Source organism: Camellia sinensis, chromosome 2 (genome assembly GCF_055761805.1).
Source record: "Camellia sinensis isolate YWXY chromosome 2, ASM5576180v1, whole genome shotgun sequence".
Classification (NCBI taxonomy): Eukaryota; Viridiplantae; Streptophyta; class Magnoliopsida; order Ericales; family Theaceae; genus Camellia; species Camellia sinensis.
In genome coordinates, this window is record NC_138962.1 from 44,086,555 (window position 1) to 44,104,258 (window position 17,704).

Genomic DNA, 17,704 nt, shown 5'->3' on the forward strand with positions numbered 1-17,704 from the left:
ATATTATGAAATTTTATGATAAAATTACATCAATTCATGATAAATTGAATATGTTATGCACCTATGGGTGCATATCATTCCCATATATAGATTTTGTAAGGGAAATAGGTTGATTTTTTTAGTTTTAACTTAGGTTAAAAAGTTTTGTCTGAATTTAACATTTTAATTTTCTTGACTTTTATAAAAATAAATAAAATAATTATGATTATAATATGATAACTTTTTATTTTTTTATAATTATTTTAACCTGTTAACCCATGCGAAATGAGGGCACAATAGCCTCTCATCCTCCAATCTATTGTTTCATCCAATCATTAAAGCTGGAGCTACCCATCATTTTTGCTTTATCAATTCCCAAAATCTTTGCAACTAGTCACTTCTCTCTCTCTCTCTCTCTCTGAATACCTGATCTTTCTTCTTCTTTCTTGTTTTTGCTTTTGTTGTTTTGGATTTGTGTTGCAGAGATGAATGATCCCAATCCCAAGTATACTTCTCCTAATCCTGCTCAAGGTACCTCCTCTTCTCTTCTCTTCTCTTCTCTCTCTCTCTTATCTGTGACTAATCAATCAATCAAGCTGATTTCAGAGTTGATTGTTTTGTTGGAAAATTATTTTTTTCATGAGTTTGTTGGGAATTACTTGGGCTTATTGTGCTCGACTAATGTGAAGATCTGGTTGACTTCCACGATTACCCATCATCATCCCTATTTGTTTGTTTGTTACCCGGGTAAATTACACGCCCACCCTTACAAATCAGCCATTGTATTTTTTTTGAATAATGCTTGGACCCTTTTGGGGGTCACCCCCTCACCCCTGCCACGTGGCAGGGGGTGATTGGAGGAGCAGAAAAAAAAAAAAAAAAAAAGGTAACCAATGAGAGAGAGGGGGTCAAAGGGGGTGGGGAGAAAAGAGGAATGAATCATTACTCATTTTTTTTCACTCTTTTGATATTTTTGATTTCATAATAAATTATCTTTTTTTATTAATAAATTATCAAATCAATTAATTGTTTCTAATGATATTAGAAATATGTTTCAATTAATAATTTAGATAATTTTATTATTATATAAGAAAACAATTATAAATTTTATTTTTTTAGTTAATTATGTTAAATAAAAAATTATAACAAAGGATATTTGTAATTTTCTAAACTATAAAGAGTAATTTGTACTTTAAGAAAACCTGAAGGATGCATTTGTAATTTACCCTTGTTATCCTAAAGTTTTTATGAAAATTTTATTATACACACCCCTTAAACCGGATATACTATTTGCATTTTTGATTATATCATTTTCTTTTTTTAGTTATGATTAATTTTTTTATTTAGTTATAATATTATTTTAATTATGACTCATGAGAATTTTAGTTATGTTAGACTATCTCCAATGGTTTATCAAATGTATCACCAAATTCAAATTTGGTAAAAAAGAGAGACTTTTTGTGCTCCAATGGTTTAATCAAAACCATATCAAATTAAGAAAATAGTAAAGGTTTCATCAAACTAAAAATCTGGGTACGTTTTCAAATGTTTCACCAAACTGAAGATCTGAGTACCTTTCACTAATTTACTGTGCAGGACCGTTGTGAGTTGACACACCGGATGACCGGCCGGACGTCCGACCGGTTGTCCCCCCGGTCATCCGGTTACTTCAATAATTCCCACAAAAATGATACCAGATCTAACGGAAGGAGATGAAGATGAAGAAGAACAAAGGAAGACGATCTAATCCCTCTCTCACTCAACACAACCCAACCATTCATATCTGCGCTTCTCTGCTTCTCTCTCTTCTATCATACCTCTCTCTCACTCAAGATGTTGAGATTCACGTAGATAAAAGATTCGATGCTCATCTTCCAATCTCCCATTACTCAATTGATCTAATCCTTTCTTGCAGTTTACGATCCATTTAGTGTGTTTCATCCCTCACATATCCTAAACCTTCCATTTCTCGAAAATTCGTCTTCCGAAAGTTTAAAATTTGTCTAATTCGATTCGATTTTGATTGCTAGATTGTTGTTATTATTATTATTATTATTATTATTATTATTATTATTATTATTATTATTGTTATTATTTTGTGATTGGTGTATACAGTTTAGATATTTTGGAGTTGAATTATTTGACTATTATGGAGGATGGCGGCTACTGGGTCAATCTCACAACCGCCTCAGCTTTTCTCTTTCTCTCTCATTTCACATCTTTTTTTGTTCTCAACTTTTCTCTTTCTCTCTCATTTCAACTCCTCCTCTATTCAAGATTTGTATTGGATTTTTTTTTTTAAGATTGCCTTGCTGGTCGACCGGCCAGTCGTCTTCCCAGTCAACCGAAATTTTGCTGATAGTCAAAAATATACCGTTGGAATGCTGGATATCAAATAGAGAAATTCGCTAAATTTTTACTCAAATTTAGTGAAATATTTGATTCACCATTGAAAATATTCTAATATGTAGTGTTTGATTATAAATTTTTTTAAATAATTATAACATAAAAAATATGAATTTATGTCATTTTATTCTTTCTCAACGTTGTAAGATCTCTTTCTTTTGTGATAATTCTTGGATGATCAAAAGTAAGTGGATATTATACCTTTGGGTTTGAATAATAAAATATTTTCTTTTATCCTTTTAACTTTTATTTTATTATTTTATTTTATAAGTGGCTACTATTCTTCTTCATTTGCACACCTCACTGGACGGGTTTTGGTTTCAATTTTGAGAAATAATTTTTAGATGGGTTTTGATTTGTCTGTACTGAGTTTTTTTTTCACATTTTAGTTTTTATTTATTTTTTAATATTTAGATATTTCAAGATTAGATGCATATAAAAGTTTAAAAAAAAATTCACTAAAACAAATGAAAATCTAAACAAAAATGCACACATATTTGTGTTTGAATTTTTTTTTTTTATATAGTATTCTTTTGTAATATTTAAGTCAATTTGTTTTTTTTTTTACTTTTTAGATGCAACTTAATTATTTATATCTAAAAATACGAAAAAAAATTAACTGAAATATGAAACAAATTTATTAAAAATAAATAGAAATTCATCTAAAAATAGTTTTTAAAAAAGCTAACCAAATATTTTCTGTATAATAATGATATATTCTTCTTTTGTTTTGTTTCATTGTGATGTGATTGAAATTTAGTGTACTTTCTTCTAATAAAAAGATATTCTTCTTCATTATTATTAATGAAATTCTATGATAACACTCCATTATATGCACCTTTAGTTATTATGAATTTTGTACCATTAATTATGACATATTATGATATTATGTTATTATTTTGATTATAATTTAAATTTTTTTTTATTATAACTTATGTGACATTTGGTTATAATTTTTTTTTTAAGTATGACTTACGATATTTGTGCAAAGATCCTACCTTACCTATAACATTACCATTATCATTATTATTGTATTTGTGAGTGAAAATAAATTTTAGATATTGTTGTCCGCTGATTTTTTTAATTATAGTACTTAATTGACTCCTTGTTCCCATAATATCGAAAAAGATGCATGCACAACCCAGCAACAACCCCCCCCCCCCCCCCCCCCCTTCCCGCCGAGTTGATGATTTGATAATTGAGATAACAAAAAATGTCCTAACTAAATTATAAATTTTTATAATATAATCACAAAATTTTAGACACCCATAAAATTTCATCATATCAATCACAAAATGCATATCTCCACAAATTGACATAACAAAAAATGTCGTAACCAGGTTATAAATTTTTATAACATCAATTGCAAAATTTTTGACAATTTGTTACATTAATTTATGACAAGGTTGTACATTTTGTGATTGATATTATGAAAATTCATGATGAAGTTATGCTAGTCACAAAATTTTAAATATTTTGTTATATTAATTTGTGACAAAATTATATATTTTATAATTGATATTATAAAAATTTATAATAAAATTACACCAATTTAACACCAACTTATGATGAGATACATATGATACATATTTTTAAAGAATGGACACGATAGGCTTTCTCATATTTCTAATAATTGATTTATTTATTTATTATTATTTTTTGTGAAATAAGGTTATTATCAGGGCCCCCCAGTGATGGCACCACCTCAGCATACTGCTCCACCACCACCACGGAGCCAACCTGATTGGTATATCTATTTTCTTCTCTTTATTACATGATATATGGAGGAAAATTTTTGAATGTGCGTTGTACACCATATATAATGTTATACAAAATCTTTTATATTAAAATAATAGTTAATATCATACAGAATAATTATAAAAAAAATATAAAAAATCAAACAAGAAACCTTGCTGAAACTATAACAACAAACAACAAATTCCACACAAAAAAAAAAAAAAAGAAGAAGAAGCTACAATATGAGAAATCATCAATCTTCTCATAAATGTGATTTGAAAGAACAAGATATACATTTAAATAAAGTTTAACCCTATCGTCGCCATTGTTGTCGTCATCCTTGTCACCGCTACCTAAATCTGCCACTACCTTCTTGTACATTGCTCATTGCCAGAAACCAAAGTTGAAGAAGAACACCCATAACAGTTGTTATGGAGGAGAATTGAAAGACGAGAGACCATTATAAGTATTAAAAATTCAAAAATCTATGTTAGAAATCGGGGAAGAAACTCTCAAACACCTCTTCCTAAGTATAAAAAATCCAAATTTACACTTTGAATGTGTTTTTATTTCTTGTTAGAAAGTTGCTGAAAAATTGTCGCAGGGACGCTGAAAATCACAAAGAGAGAAACTCAATGTAGTGTCATACCCATAGAGGAGGTAATTGAACTAGGAGACATGTGGGGTATCTTGTTCATATTTTGTCTCTTAATCTCTCAATTTGTTTGGCCGGATACAGTCTTAGACCGTTAATTTTCTAAACAGATAGTATTAAATCAAACTTTTAAGGTTTTAAATATTGGTCTTTTATATATCATATTACCTATTATGTATGAGAGTTTTAGATTTTTGATACTATTATTCATCGATATATATTGACCGATATATGATTATATTACTAATACTCATACATATCTCGGTACCTTTATTTAAATTATGTTCACTCTAAATGATTTCTTCTCCTCTACCATCTAATAATGGTCAAAACTAATTCTCTCTCCAAAGGAAAAAAAAAAAAAAAAAAAAAAAAAAAAGAAGGTCAAAACTAATTCTTTAAATTTTATTCTACTCTAGCTCAATAATGCATGGTATATATAATTTCATCCAATAATCTCATGATTACTGAAAAAACATATGTGAAATCCACTGAATTAGTTATCCTTTATATCTGTGGGGGCATATTTTTGTGAATAACAACACGTGGCCAAGGTGGCACCAAAGTGCCAGCTAAGGTGCCACGTGTCCTGGTCATGGTGCCGAGGTAATCTCGGCTAGGCCAAAGTTATCTGCGAAGATACCGAAATTCAAGGTGAACGGATAAGCTATAAGAGTCCTAGAATGGGGGAGGACCTTAGCCTGGATAAGGATAAAGCTCTTTTGGAGTTTTTCTTTATCTATTGGAGAGTTCAGGATAAGCATTGAGCCAGAGTCCAAGAGAAGCTAGGCTTCTATAGAGATCAGGTTAGTGCTGGCTATAAAAGTAAGGCACCCTTGTGGGTCTAAGGTACGCTTTTTGTATTCTGGCTAGCGAGGTAAGCACTATTGGCTATCTTTGAGATAATTGAGTATTGACTTGATCATTGGAGTGCCCCCGGGTGGACGAACCACCGCCAGAGTCTTATCTTTCTATGATAGGTTGTTCGGGCACAATCTATTATGTCGGTGCTCTCCAACTGAGTACCTGTTTGGCAGTGTGGTCAAAAATCAACACCCACAATTTGGCGCCGTCTGTGGGAAAGAAGGGAGAATAAATGGCCAACGACGGACAGAAAGAAAAGATTGGCGACGACATCCCTACTGGAAGTGGTAAACAAATTGACCCTAACGTAGAGGAGGATAACTACAACAAAGAATCTCGGGATAAGAATCTTGGAGAGAAAGACGTCAGCCAGGAGGGAGACGTACCAAAGAAGGCAGACCGAGACGAGTATTATAACAAGAACGACCTCTAGGTATGGAAAAAAAGATGCCTGCGAAGGGACGATGAGATGAAGGGAATGGCGAACAAATTGGCAGACCAACAATTGGTCGTCAATTTCATGATCCAGAATAACGTCATGCAGCCATCATTTCCGTTACAAGATACGCCGATTCCGGCGGCCAAAAATGATGCCCAGAAAGGGGGGCAGAAAACAGTCCCTGCAATCCCTCAACATGACAAGACAAAGGAACAGTCTCATCGGCCGTCGTGGGAAGTCGGGCGGGGAGAGTTGATGAAAGAAGAATCTCAGAAGACACATCGTACCAAAGAAGCCTACACCAAAGAACATCAATATGTTCAATGGAAGGAGCTTTGTTTCAACACGACTAATGGAGGGAGGTCCAAGAGGACTCATAATGACACCAGGAGTAGCGCACCAAAATGGCTGAAATTCGTTGATAGCCGAGCTCCTGGTCAAACCAAGGAAGACTTGAGGAATTACCTCCAGAGGAAGCGACAGGATGCCAAGGTAACCTCTCCGGTCAAGCCGAGAATGTTGTTTTCGGTAGAATTGGACAAATTTAAGGCCTCAAAAAGGTTCCACATGCCGAGATTCTAGATATACGATGGTAAGTCTTACCCCAACTTTTACGTCGGCTTGTACCTGAACTCAATGGCACTGTACACCGGGAAGGAGCCATTGCTCTGCAAGGTGTTCCCCTCATCCTTTGGGAAAATCGCATCAGACTAGTTTCACAAGTTGCCGAAAGGAATTGTGAAAAGCTGGGAAGGCCTGGCCGAGATGTTCGTGGCCAGTTTGTAACAAACAAACTACAGCCGTTGAGGGTGGACTCCCTGATGGCCTTGAGAATTGGAGAGGATGAAAGCCTTAAGGCTTATACCAAGAGATATTATGAGGTATTTAACCGAATACCAGGGTGCAACCAAGAGGTGGTGGTTGTATCCTTTAAGAATGGTATGAGCGATGACTGTTTGCTTTGAAAATCACAGGCAAAGACACTACCAAAAAGTATGGAGGAACTCATGGCCAGGATCGAGAAGTATGCAAGAGCCGAGAAAGACACGCCAAGGACAAAGACGTCGAAACAAGAGAAGAGAAACGGCTCGCCGAAGCAAGGCCGAGGTAATACTGGATACAATAAGCAAGAGACAGGACTGAGGGCTGCACAGATAGTCACTACTGTATTCTGAATTCCGGTTTACAAAGTCTTGGAAAGAATCTAGAATCAGCCCTATTATAGAGCACCAGAGAAGATTCCTGGTGAATTTATGGGAAGAAGTCTGGGGAAGCACTATGCCTACCATAATGAGGATGGGCATCTGACTCAAGGGTGCATAGCCCTAAAGGCACATCTGGAAGACCTGGTAAGACAAGGTCATTTAAGGGACCTAGTAGATGACGCCAGGACAATAGAAGAACAAGCGAGACTGCCTCAGGCACCAGCAGCACCACCTCCACCAGCACTATAACCGCAAACAGATGGACCTCAAGTGATCAATGTGATTCACTCGAAGGTCAATGAAAATGAGATACGTGGGGAAACTCAGAAGGTGAAACAATTACAACATGTGTATCAGGTTCGGCAAAAGATACGTAGGGCAGACGAGTGCCAGGGACCAATGGTGTCTTTTACTGAAGACAACCTAGAGATAGTGCAACATCCACACAACGATGCCTTGATAGTATCCTCAAGATTGGGGAGTGCTAGGTAAAGTGCATTCTAATCGACCAGGGCAGCTCTTGTGACATCATGTATGTCAGATGTTTCAAGGAGCTTGGCCTTCACCAAGATGACTTGGAGCAGTCCAATGGTCCAATAGTTGGGTTCAACAAAATGCTGACGTGGCTCCTGAGAGCAATAAGTTTAGAGGTGCAGGTTGGCACCAAGAAGGTAAACACAGAGTTCACAATAATTGACACCCCCTCGCCTTACAATGTTATCCTGGGAAGGCCATGGCTGCATTCAATGGGTGCTGTCCCATCAACACTACACCTGCTGTTGCGGTTCCCAACAGAGCATGGAATTAAGGAGGTTAGAGGGGATCAGGTGCAGGCAAAGAATTGCTCCATGACAACCATGAAATCCGCCTACAACATACGAGAAGCAGAATTAGCAGAAATTGAGGACGAGGACACAGAGGTCCTGGACGACGTCGGCAAAGAACCAGCCAACAAAAGTGAGGAAGCCCTAAAAAAGATCCTGATGCAACAAGGAGATGAAGAGCGCTTCTTCTTTCTCGGCTCAAGCTTGGCCGAGGAAGAGGAAAAGAAGTTAGAAGCGTTCCTACGAGAAAACATTGAGGTGTTTGCCTAGACACCATACGAGATGCCTAGCATTAATCCCGAGGTTACTTGCCATAGACTGAATGTTGACAGGTCAGCTAAGCCTGTCATTCAACGGACTGGAAGGCCGACCTTGATGCATGTTGAGGCAGTAGAAGAGGATGTGGATAAATTGCTGGAGGCCAGAGCCATTCGAGAGGTAAACTACCCAACATGGTTATCAAACACAGTTGTTGTGAAGAAGAAGAATGAAAAGTGGAAGGTCTGCGTAGACTTCACCAGCCTGAATGAGGCTTGTCCCAAAGATAGTTTTCCACTCCCCAAGATTGACCAATTGGTGGATGCCACTTCAGGGCATAGAAGGATGAGCTTTCTGGAAGCCTATAGGGGATACCATCAGATAGCCATGTATCCTCCCGATGAGGAGAAGACTTCATTTATCACCCCAAAAGGGTTGTATTGCTACAGAGTGATGGCTTTTGAGTTGAAAAATACAGGAGCTACTTACGAGAGATTGGTGACTAAGATGTTCTGACATCTAATAGGCAAAACAGTGGAGGTATACATTAATGACATGGTCGTAAAGACCAAAGAACTTGAGGATCATCTAGCCAATCTGAAAGCAGTTTTTGATATCCTAAGGATATTTCGGCTCCGATTCAATGCATCAAAGTGCGCATTTGGAGTTGGGTCAAGAAATTTCTTGGGATACTTGATTACCAGAAGGGTTATTGAGGCGAGCGCAGATCAGATCAAGGCCATCTTGGACTTGAAGAGCCCAACATCGGTAAAACAAGTGCAGGTGTTAACTGGAAGGGCTGCACCCCTGAATAGGTTCATAAGCAGAAGTTCTAACAAATGCAAACCTTTTTTTAGTTTAGTGCAGAAAGCCACAGACTTCTTGTGGGCAGAAGAGTGCGAAGTCGCCTTGGCCGACTTGAAAAAAATACTTGACCACAGCTCCAGTTCTCTCAAATCCAGTACCTGGACAGGAGCTGTTCTTATGCTTGGCAGTTTTAGAGCATGCAGTGAGTACAGTGGTAATTAAAGATAAAAATGGAGAACAAATGGTAGTTTACTATGTTAGTAAAACCCTAGCAGATGCAGAAACCAGATACTTACCCTTAGAGATACTGACACTGGCCTTTGTAATGGCTTACAAGAAACTGAATCATTACTTCCAAGCCCACAAGATTGTGATATTAATTGAGCGTCCTTTAAAGTCCATGTTGCAGCAAGGAGATCTGACAGGCTGGATAGCCAGATGGGCAGTGGTGTTGGGCCAATATGACCTAAAATTCAGACCCATAATAGCAATCAAAGGCCAAGTTTTGGCCGACTTTGTAGCCGAGTTCACACCTGGCACCATTCCATATCGGGCTCCGTTGAGTCGCGGTTTAGGATGTCCAGGTGAACAGGAAGAAACCCAGCTGGGGATAGCAGAACAGGAGAAAGAAGAGAAACTCAGGCCCTACGATATTTATATCGGCGACTCCTTCCGCCTGTTTGTTAATGGGAGTTCAAATCGTCAGGGAGCGGGGGCAAGAGTAGAGCTAGTATCGCCAGATGGGCGGATGCTGGAACAATCTATTCATTTGGGGTTTAAAACCTCAAACAACGAAGCAGAATATGAAGCACTGATTGCAGGATTGAAGTTGGCAACAGCAATGGAAGCCGACGAGGTGGTGGTCTTCTGTGACTCCCAACTTATCGTCAACCAGGCAACAAACGAATACACAGCCTAAGATGAAATAATGATAGCCTATGTAAAGGAGGTTGTCAGACTGGTAGCCTTATTCCAGGATTGCCGACTGCAACAAGTTAGCCGAGATGACAACAGCAATGCTGATGCCTTAGCAAACCCAGCCAGTGCAATGAAACCAAGAAAGACAAGGACAATAATGGTTGATTATTTGTCAGGCGCAAGTATAGAACCACTGAACACATAGTATGAAGCAATGTGTGTGGAGATGAGATCAAGTTGGATAGATGCGATAGTAGTGTTTCTTAGAGATGGGAAGTTGCCAGATGATCACAAAGAAGCATACAAAACCAGACTGAAGTCAGCAAGGTTCAATTTGATAGCAGAAGGACATCTCTACAAAAGGTCTTTTACTAGTCCCCTTTTGAGATGTGTGCATCCTTCACAAGTTGAAGACTTCCTGTATGAAATATAAGAAGGGGTATACGGAAGCCACGTAGGGGGCAGATCACTTGCTCATAAGGCCATTACTCAAGGGTACTAGTGGCCCTATATGTAGAAAGATGCTGAAGCTTATGTTAGAAAGTGTGAAAAGTGTCAGAGGTTTGCACCTTTGATACATCAACCAGTAGTAGATTTAAACCCAGTATCCAGCCCTTGGCCATTTGCCCAGTGGGGCATGGATCTTGTTGGACAACTACCTCAAGCGATTGGACAAAGGAAGTTCCTACTGGTAGCAACAGATTACTTCACCAAGTGGGTAGAAGCTGAACCCCTTGCAAAGATTCGGGACATTGATGTAAAGAACATCATCACCAGGTTTGGGATCCTAAGGGCAATAATAGCAGATAATGGTACACAGTTTGACAGTAAGCTAATCAAGAGCTTATGTACAAACTACAAAATCAAGAATTATTACTCCACTCCAAGCTTCCCTCAAAGCAATGGTCAAGTAGAAGCATCCAACAAAACTATCTTGGATGGGATTACGAAGAGGCTGGAAGCAACAAAGGAAAAGTGGGTGGAAGAGTTACCAAATGTACTTTGGGCATATCGAACTACGTCGAGAAGATCAATTAGGAAATCCCCATTTGCTATGACTTATGGTACAGAAGCAGTTATCCCACTCGAAGTCGGCATCCTTGGGATCAGAACCCATGGAGTAGAGAATGGGACTAACAAGGCATTCCTGGCATAAGATTTGGACCTACTGAAAGAAAGAAGGGAGAGAACAACAATTCGGCTAGGGGCATACCAATAGCAACTTGCTAGGGCTTACAATAAGAAGGTCAACCCAAAAGAGTTTCAAGTTGGGGACCTCGTCCTAAGAAAGGTCTTCGGCAACAAGAAGGATCCCCGAAAGGGCAAGCTTGGCCCAAATTAGGAGGGACCATATAGAATCATCTCGGTCGCAGGCAATGGGGCATACCAGCTTGAAGACAGCGAAGGCAAAGAGTTGCCAAGACCCTGGAATACTTGCAACTTGAAGTTTTTTTATCATTAGATTTTTAGTTTTTTAAATTAAAGTTTTTTGTTATTAGCCGAAGTAATAATAAAATTTTTGCTCGATTTTTAATTTCAAACTTTGTGTAATACGACTGACCAGTCCCTTGGCGATGTTTCTAAGTGAAACATGACGAATAACTTAGACTTATTATATGACAGAGTTGAATCATATTTGCATATAATAGAGTTGAACTAAGTTGGCGATGTTTCCAAGTGAAACATGACAAATAACTTAGACTTATTATGTGGCAGAGTTACTTATATATAATAGAGTTGAACTAACTTGGCGATATTTCTAAGTGAAACATGATGAATAACTTAGACTTATTGTATGGTAGAGTTGAATTATACTTGTATATAATAGAGTTGAACTAAGTTGGCGATGTTTCTAAGTGAAACATGACGAATAACTTAGACTTATTATATAGCAGAGTTGAATTATACTTTCATATAATAGAGTTAAACTAAGTTGGCGATGTTTCTAAATGAAACATGACGAATAACTTAGACTTATTATATGGCAGAGTTGAAATTATACTTGAATATAACAGAGTTGAGCTAAGTTGGATTAACCTAGATTTGCCATATCGGCAAAATCAAACCCAGATTGGAACTAAGTGCATTTGAGTAAGATTAACAGAGGAACCAAGGTTGAGAACCTTGGCTAGTCTCTGTTTGAATCTAACTTCGGCAACAAGATCGTAGCCACATACTTAACGAGAACCTAAGTGAAACTTAAGTTCACATTAGGGGGCAGAGAGCTGGAGAATGATGAGTAAAAGTTTAAAATGCTTAGGGACTTGTTGAAATTTTATAGAAAAATTTATGAGTTAGAGTTGGCTTAACACTTGTTGAAATTTTCAGAAAAATTTACAAATTGAAGTTGAAGTGGCAAGTTTAAATGTACTTGCCGAGATGAAATGTACTTGTTGAAGTGGTAAGTTTAAAACAACACTTGTGAAAATATTTTTATAATGTTTTCAAGTGTGAAGTCAAGACCGAGATAAACAAATTGCAAGTTATGTCCGAGGTATTTTACTCCGAGGAGGCTATACAGCTAAAGGAATAAATTGAAGACATACAAAATATTCTAAGTATGGAAGGAGTAAAGCATACAAACATACAAACACCTGAAAGAAGAAATTATACTTGCATTCAAAAGAAAAAGGCACTTCGGCCTGCAAAAGGATTACTTGTTCACATACAAAAAGGGCACATCAGCCAAACAGAAGCTAACATTGTTAGAAAGAAAAAAGTACAAGGTACAGAAAAAAGGAAAAGCATCAAAATAGACTACTCGACATCAACAGTTGGATGTATGTCGGCCTCAGAAGACAACTGGGAAGTCTTCTCAGCGGTTTTCTCAGCCTGGATCTCAGCATCAATTTCTTCGATTGTTTGATCGATGCTCTTCCCAGCAACAGGCACCTTGGACGAAGCCTTCTTGGGGAAGGCACTTTTTGAGACCTCGTTCTCCTCATCCTGAGTCAAGTCCAGGACTTGCTCATTTAGAGTTGGGGACTTGGCCCCAGCAGAACCCTCAGCATCGGCTACTATTTTGGCCTCATCGTCTTTATCTTCTTCTTCTTCTTCCTCTCCAGCCTTAGCCTCAGGTTGGCTTGAAGTAGGAGGAAATGGCACCGAAAGTCGGCCTTCATCACGAAGAGGAAAATCCTCGGGGACAGGCAACTCCTTCAGAGCAGGCATCCAACCAAGGGAGTAACCCTTGTTGCATGCCTGTCTGACTTGTTTCTTATACTCCTCGCGGACGTCGGCTGCCCCCTCGGTATAGGCCTTCTCGTCCGTTGCTTTGATTTCGACGTCTTTTGTGGCCAAGGCACTTCGGAGCTCTACTTGGGCTTCAGTAGTTTTTGCTTCGGCCTCTTTTATTTCAGCTTTGAGGACCTCAGCAACAGCCTTTTCCTCGGCTTAATCTCGGGCTTGTTTAGCTGCCTTGGCCTGATCTATCAAGACTTTCATTTTGGCCTCGGCTTTGTTTAAGAACTTAAGCAAGCCAGCAGCCTCGTTGGCCTTATGTACCAGCTCCTTCATCATGTCTTCTGCCTGCATTGCAAAGGAGTGGACGTGCTGAATCACTTGGAAAAAATGGAAAGAACAAAGTTAGTAAACTCTTTCAGTATAAAAATAGAGAATGGAGAGTACCAAGTGTTAGGAGTTTACCAGTACAGAGTGCTACACCATCAAAGCGAAATTTTCATATTCGCTAACCTCGGCCATACGATTGAGGTCATTGGGGAGAAGCAATGCAGTAAAGAGGGTAACACTGACCTCAATCTCAGTAGTGCTATCACTGGCTCTAACTAGCTTGTCCTCAATTATGATTGATGAGGCCCAGGGGTCATCAAGTCTTTGTGGACCCGAGGTGGTTGCAGATTCAGATCTCGGCTTCTTTAACTGAACCTTTTCGGAAGGGTCAGCCTCGGCAGGCCTCTTCTCGGGGACGGAGGAGCTTTTCTTAACCTTGGCCAGCTTGGATATAGGCAAAGTGTCCTCAATGTCGATTTAAGTCACTGTTGCCTTGGTTTTGGCCTTTTTCACTCTTTTTGGCTTGGCCCTTGGTTGAGATTGCGATGGTGAATATTGGACTGAGACAACACCAGGGATGTCGACTAGAAGGTCTTTGACGACAACCTTGTTGCGTCCCATCTCGTCGACAGTTGCGGCGACTGTGACCCTTGTGCCGAAGTGGATTGCTGGCAGAGCGGTGGGTGGATTAGTTGGATCGTAAGCCGACGCCTCAGCACTTTGTCATTTTCGGCTACGTGTTCTACCTGCAGGGGCGAGGAGTGGAGCTTGACGTCGGCATTACCACTGGGCTATAGGGATTAGTTGTGGGACAGATGCTGATGGTTGCTCCACAGGACCAGAGGTTGATCCCTGATCAGGCCTTGGCGATGAAGTAGTTGGGGGAGTTGTCGTAGAAAATGGAGACCTGCTCTTCTTAGGGACGTCGGGCAAGGTGGATTTATAAGTTGGGATGTAGTTGAGCAGCAAAGGAGCCTTGCGCTGATTGACAGGTAAGCCCAGCAACTTCTTGAAGTCTTTGCTGGGATAAAAGGTTTTGCAGAAGTCCTTTGGAGGCTGAGGAAGAGCTGCAAAGTAAAAAACAGACATTAGAACATATAAAAGGATTAATGTAATAAAGATTTGAAAGCAAATAAAGTGACGCTTGGTTCTTACCATTGCCCTCTTTAAAGACTAATCGGCTCAAGGGGTAGAGGTGGAGATCATCATCCGGTGAGAACTCCCAGTTACCCGAGACGATGACATAATCATCTCCAGCACCTTTGTTGGAGTCTGGGAGGTCGGCAATAAGTTTGTACTCAATCAACCTTAGCTTAAGGTAATAGATGTAACATTTTTCTGATTTAAGGTCACACATGGTATAGCAGTATTGGATGTCGGCTAGTGCTATCCAAGCGTTTTCTCGACTAGTTAGGGCAATTATACCGTTTATGACTCTGTAGGAGTTAATGGCTAGTTGTGTTGGGTTAAGTTTATAATAATGAAGGACTTGGCGAAAAAGGATTTCGAGAGGGAACCTAAGTCCGCACTCGATGAAAGCAACTACTAAGAAGGGCATAAGGTTGTCATTGGGCATAATAGAGTCCTCCTCCCCAGCCAACTTGAGTTGGACATCGGCAGGGATGGAGAACTCCCTCCTAAAATGCTCAAGTTTTTCCGGGGTATCCACCCTCCACCTAAACATACCCATGACGTTCGCTAGAGGGACAAGGTGCAAGAATTCAGAAAAAGAGGTTTGTGTGGGTTTCAGGGATCTCGGCTAAACCCAAAACAGAAACTGGGGTAAGGGTTTTTCAAGATCAATGGGAGTTTGTTTCAGTTTTCCTAAGAATGTGATTTCTTTACCAAAACCCAAGCCTAAATCTATGTAGAAGCAGAGAAATAAATGCAAGAATCTGAAAATGCAACCAAGGAAAACAGAAAAAAGAGTGTGATTCAGACTCAAGAAAGAAATAGGAAATCAAGAACATTGTAACGAAGTGTGTGCAGGTGTGCAAAGCCAAGAACGGTGGCAAGATAGCAAGTATGTGAGCAAAATGTGTATAAACATACCCAGAAACAGATTGGACAGAAGTAAAATCATGAACAAGCATGATGGAATTTAAGACACAAACAAAGGTCCAAAGAATATGGATGGATTCACAATAACAGTGTACAAATGTAACAAAGTTCAAAATAAATCAAAAACACTGAAAAAATGGGAACAGTGACTTACCGAAGAAGATAGTGCTGATGTGAAACTCGCCGGCGTCACACGGCGTGAGTTGTCAAAGCCAAATGACGAAATACCCGCTGGAGGAGATGATTAGAACAAGTTGTAGAAGCTTCGAAGTATGAAAATGAAGGATTTAGGTTTGTTTAGAGAGAGAAGAACTTGAAACGTAGAGGGGGAACGAAGATGCAAAGGTGAAAAGACAGAGAGAGAACGAGGTGTTTTTTATTAAACACGAAAAGGCGGCAAAATCACAAATAGTGTGCCTAGGATGACGTGTCCGTCAAGCGGCGCACGCAAAAGCGACGCGATTTGATGGCGCGTGTCAGGTACGAGTCAATGAGGAAAAGACACATGGCAAAAACGGTTAAGAAGCCATGCATAACAGCTCATGCGCAGACAGAACTCTTAGAGTTCTTGATTTAATGAAGCAAAGACCACGACTAGGGAGACGATCTCGACTAAAGAACTTGAAAAACTTGGTTTTTGGTTCTAGGGCATTGATAAAACACACTATAGTCTTGGTCATATGGAGCCGACGTGTGACGACCCTAGTAATAAAGGGTAGAGCAAGTTTTAGCCGACGGGCTATGTAAACAAATGATATAGGTTCCATCACCTCAGGGACATATTTTTGTAAATGACAACACGTAGCCAAGGTGGCACCAAAGTGCCAACCGAGGTGCCACGTGTCCTGGTCATGGTACCGAGGTGATTTCAGCTAGGCCGAGATTATCTACGAAGATACCAGAATCCGAAGTGAACGGGTAAACTATAAGAGTCCTAGAATGGGAGAGAACCTCAGCCTGGATAAGGATAAAGCTCTTTGAGAGTTTATCTTTATCTATTGAAGAGTTCAGGATGAGCATTGAGCCAGAGTCCAAAAGAAGCTAGGCTTCTATAGAGATCAGGTTAGTGCTGACTATAAAAGTAAGGCACTCTCGTAGGTCTAAGGTACGATTTTTGTATTCTGGCTAGCAAAATAAGCACTGTTGGCTTTCTTTGAGAGATAATTGAGTATTGACCTGATCGTCGAAGTGCTCCCGAGTGGACGAACCACCGCTGGAGTCTTATCTTTCTGTGACAGGTTGTTCGAGTGCAATCTATTCTGCCGGTGCTCTCCAGCTGAGTACCTGTTTGGTAGTGTAGTCAGAAATTAACACCCACAATACCCTAATCCAATCCTTTAAACAAACATAACCATATATTATTAATATACAAGTATATTTTAATATATATATATATATATATATGGGTGTGTGTATATTTTTGTTTTTTTGTTTTATCTTTTAAAAATTCCAATATTGATAATTAATTTTTTGTTTGAAATTGCAGTTTCTGGTGCCTCTTAGACCTATGCTGCTGTTGTTGCTGTCAACCCCCTCCATATGTTGCAGCTTCTTATCAATTTTGAGTCACATCACCTCTCACATAACTTACCCACAAAAAGACAAAATAAGTTAAAAAAGTCAAAAAATCAACATTTTACCAACTGTCAAAACACTCCTATGTGCGTTCTAAGTTTCTAGCTACTATACACTGCTTTTTTTTTTCTTTTTCTTTTTTAATTGTAAAAATACCATAATTTTTTGGTTTTCTTTTTTCTGGGTGGTTGTGATGTTCAAAATAATTTAGTAGTTATCATTACATATAAGTTATGCAATTTTTATTTTTTTCTAACCTTCTTCTTGGTTGTCAAATTATCCCTTGCAATTGTACACCATGGCCAAATTTTATTTTATTTTTTTTGAATTAGCAAGAGATAATTTATAAATGCCACGACAATTTTAAACTATAATTTTGTGAGAATGAACATTAAACTATATAAGAAAATCTAATAATGTGAAATCATACAGAGTTGCTCATGCCTATCATAATGACAACGTCCAT

The 17,704-nt window shown here is 38.7% G+C and overlaps 1 long non-coding RNA gene across 1 annotated transcript; it reads left to right on the plus strand.

The window, feature by feature from the left end:
* The first annotated feature begins 241 nt into the window (after positions 1-241).
* On the plus strand, positions 242-17,494 carry LOC145788676 (uncharacterized). Its single transcript, XR_003627807.2, has 3 exons — positions 242-510; positions 4,057-4,132; positions 17,150-17,494. It is a non-coding gene; the product is annotated as an uncharacterized LOC145788676 (long non-coding RNA).
* The last annotated feature ends 210 nt before the right edge of the window (positions 17,495-17,704 follow it).